We start from the raw sequence: 4,673 nt of genomic DNA on the forward strand, positions 1-4,673 counted from the left end.
TATATGTATATATATATATACATATATCATCATCATCATTTAACGTCCACTTTCCATGCTAGCATGGGTTGGACGATTTGACTGGGGACTGGTGAACCAGATGGTTACACCAGACTCCAGTCTGATCTGGAAGAGTTTCTACAGCTGGATGCCCTTCCTAATGCCAACCACTCTGAGAGTGTAGTGGGTGCTTTTTACATGCCACCGGCACGAGGGCCAGTCCGGTGGTACTGGCAACGGCCACGCTCAAATGGTGTTTTTTTACATGCCACCTGCACAGGAGTCAGTCCAATGTTTTGTTCACATGCCATCGGCACAATTGCCAGTAAGGTGAAGCTGGAAACGATCTTGCTCAAATGGTACTTTTTACGTGCCACAGGCACGGAAGCGAGACTGCTGCTCTGGCAGTGATCCCACTCAGATGGTGCTGTTAGGTCAACATGTAATCTTTTATTGTATATTTTTTTCTCTGATGATATTGTGATGGTATAAATACAAATTTAAACCATAAATTTGTAATTTATTTAATAAGCATAATTGAAACAGCTGCAGGAAGTATGAAGTATCATTTTATTAATAAATAATCATTAACTTTCAACTCTCCATTTTCTTTCCTGCTATTAAGTGAATATAGATTATACCATCTAACCCATGCCAGTATGGAAAACGGACATTAAATGATGATGAAGACAAAGATGATGATGATGATGATGATGATGATACACACACACACACATATATACACACATATACATACATGTTAAGAAAGTCTGAAGGGTATCACACTGGTTCACAAGGAAACAGAAATACTAAAATTACACAGTTTCTTTGTGGATGACTTGAAACTATATTCCAAGAATATGCATGAGATGAAAAAGAGCCTTGACCTGGTTACAACAGGTTTGCTATTTCTTCCCTTCAAACTAACTATAAGTGGCTGCATATTTTTTACTGAACTTTTACTTTTATAACATACTTGACAGTTTCATTAAAATTGATTAGCAATTTAGGTTGGTGCAGTTAGGCACCTCCCACTAACATCTAACATAGCAAAATGTTCCATTTTGATTTAACATTGATAAGAATATAGAGAAATTAGAAATTAATGATTAAACGTTTTAGATAAACAAAAGCCATTTACAAATACCAACTTAGTATTGAAACAGGATAGTAGACGTACTTATGGGAAATGAACCATATACCTATTGTTTATCAGATGAATGTGCTAGCAAGGCAGCGAGCTGGCAGAAACGTTAGCATGCCAGGCAAAATGCTTAGCAGCATTTTGTCTGTCTTTACATTTTGAGTTCAAATTCCGCCGAGGTTGACTTTGTCTTTCATACTTTTGGGGTCGATAAATTAAGTAACAGTTGTGTTCTGGGGGTCAGTCTAAATAACTCGCCCCCCCCTCTCTCACAAAAATTTCGGGCCTTGAGCCTAGAGTAGAAAAAATGTTTGTGTTAGCATTATGATAACCTTAAGTGGCTTTAATTCCTTTTATTGAATACAAATATTGATAACACAGTTAAAAGAGAGTCTTACTAGAATTCTGTGCAATAAAAACCTGTTTAAATAAGTAATTTTACTCTTATATTAATAATTCTCTGATGCTAATTTTTTTTTACTTATATTATATGAATTTGTGAATAATAGCTTTGTTGGAGATTTGTGCTAAATAGGGTTCCAAAAGATTGATCATAGGTTCATTGTATTTTCTATGGTAAGAGTAACAAGTGGTGTTGGTGTATTTAGCCTTTAAAAGTTTTTCAAGTGTGACATCTCTGATTGCAGTTTCTGGAAGTTTGTTCCATATTTTGATAGTTAGATATAGAGGTCTGAAGCAGACCACAGATTTGGAGAAGAGAGGGCATGTCATTGATGAGGTTGCACATGGCAATGAAAGGATTTTGACAAACCTAACTGATTGAATTAATGATTAATCAAACAGTCACTCAGGTAATTGGTTAAATGTAAATGTATTAACTAATAATGGTAAAAGAAGTGAAATAGACGACTGCATGTGTTTATCTTTGGCATAATGACTTTCTTAAGATTCAACAAAATAAGTATAGAATGCTCTTCTCCAAAGTGTGAGTCTTGGCATCAGTTGCGATGAAGCTACATGCAGATATAAATGATATCTTTCAGACTATAATAACAACATTGCTCAAAGTTATTGCTTGAGTAGGCAGCAAGCTGGCAGAGTCATTAGCACACCAGGTAAAATGCTTAGCAGTATTTCGTCTGCCTTTATGTTCTGAGTTCGAATACTGCCGAGGTCAACTTTGCTTTTCATCCTTTTGGGATCAATAAATTAAGTACCAGTTGCATACTGCGATTAGTCTAATCAACTGGCCCCCCTCCCCAAAAATTTCAGGCCTTGTGCCTAGAGTGGAAAAGAAAGTTATTGCTTGAGTGCCTTTTACAGAGTATTGTTGCTTCAGAAATCTATTTCCTGGGATTTAAACTGCTGATAGCAAACTTTATTGCAGAACATCAGAAGCTGTAATAATCATTGAAGCTTACTTTTGGACTGTAGTGGATCAGATTATTATATCATGTGAAGTATTTATTTTGGAAAGACAAGCATAAATCATAATGCTTTGGATATATGTTCTGTAAACAGTGGCTTTTCCTTTCATGATCAGCTTATATGCTATTTTTGCGTAGTGCTTAGGCTTTGTACAGCTTTGTTACATTTTGAAGACATATGTTCTGCCTACACCAGCTTTCTGTTTATGATTATATCAAAAATTTCATGCTGCCTTTTCACAGGCAGCTTACAATTTTCAAAATGCTGGTTTTAGGGGCTTTTCTTTGCTAGAATCTCCTTTACACCAGGATTTTCATATTTTTGGTACTCATGAAACCCCACTAGATTGGGTTAAAATTTTAGGAGCCTAAAAGATATTTGAAATAGCATTATGTTAGCATAATTTATTTGTTGTTCTTATCTTAGTGGTTTGAAAAATTCAATTGCAGAACTAAAACATTAAGAATTAATGATTCTGTTAAGCTTGTTCCTGGTTTGAGAGAAATAATAATTGGTGATGGATGTTACTTGAAATTGTAAATCAACCACTATTATTCAGTTTATTTCAATTTCTTTTTTTTTTTTTGCATGTTATTGGACATGGTGAAAAAGTTCCTGCACATAAACATGTAATTAGAAACCACATTAATACTTTTAAAGTTTTTGTGCTTATAGTAAGGGTACTCCATTAATAATGCAATCCAAAATTTTGTCAATTCCAATTGCTGAAATTTTATTTAAGGGAAAAATCTGTTGCATGTCTATTTGCTGTTCACTTTATTCTTGTAATAGATTGCTTAATTTTAACAAATATACAAATGGGTTTTCAATTTCAGCAAGAAAATAGTGTTATTGATTTACGCACAATCAGACAAATGTTACCAAACTGAGCCCTGTATTTTGACTTGACAGTTTTATACTATGAAACAAAATTTGCTTCACAGTTTCAAACACTTGACAGTGTCACTTCAGTGTCTTAATTTACATTTAAGTGATTTAATTTTACTTTGGACTTTGAAATATCAATTAGAACCATAACACTGTAAGATTAACTTCATTCAACCGAAGTGAATATATCAGAAAATTGTGCCAGCTTTTCATCCCATACATAACTTTTAGTTTGGCTCAAAAGTTCAAAAAGATGTTCAGGCAGAAACAAAACCTATTTCATCATTTTACATCCATTTTCCATGCTGATATGGGTTGGACAGTTTGAGAAGAGCTGATGAGGCAGAAGATTGCACCAAGTTCCACTGTCTGTTTGACATGGTTTCTACTGATGGATGTCCTCATTAGCACCAACCTTTTCACAGTGTGTACTGGGTTTGTTTTACAAGGCACCAGTATTAGTGAAGTTACCAAATAACCCACAAGACAAGAACCCTCAACTGAGGGACGTATAAGATTGAGGGAAATGAAAAGTTAAAGTATGATGGGGAGACAGAAACAGTAGAGGAAATAGATGACAACCCCAACTAGAAAGAGAGAGAAGATGGGGAAGAAGTGTCAAGTTACAAGAAGATGAATCTAAGAGAAGTGGTCCAGAGGATTGGACTGGGTGAATGGTAGGCAAGATCACAAGAGTGTGAAAGGAGAAAGTAAATGCAGTGAATGGTGAACACAGGTGGAGGTGGTAAGTGTGAGAAGATGGAGGTAATAGGAAGCAGCACAGGTTATGTGGAGTGTGGGTGGTGTATGAGAAATGTACAATGCCAGGGACAAGGTCAGATACATATAAGGGTAATAATAAAGTCACATGCAAACCTGCCATATTTTCACAATAAATTGAAGATTATTGCATTTAGTAGTCTTAATGTAATATAATTGACCAGCTTTACAGCATCATTTACTGCTAATCTTAGATCTTGAAGCATACATTTTATTGCCTGTGCTTGATCATGAAACAGCTGTAGATACATTTACAATTCTGATTTAAATCTTTTATTTTTGCAACATAACCATCATTTCAGTTCCATCATTGCAAATATTTGAATAAAGTTTTCTATAAGTTTTCAATGTTTTCAATAAATGAATTCATTAAATTAATGCTTTCCCTCCAAAGGCTAGCAGATTAACAGGTCTTCTTCAATGTTACTTTTATAAATATAGCCTACAAACTCAAGCAAATTTACTAAACCAT

The sequence above is a fragment of the Octopus bimaculoides genome, chromosome 1 (genome assembly GCF_001194135.2).
Source record: "Octopus bimaculoides isolate UCB-OBI-ISO-001 chromosome 1, ASM119413v2, whole genome shotgun sequence".
In the NCBI taxonomy this organism is placed as follows: Eukaryota; Metazoa; Mollusca; class Cephalopoda; order Octopoda; family Octopodidae; genus Octopus; species Octopus bimaculoides.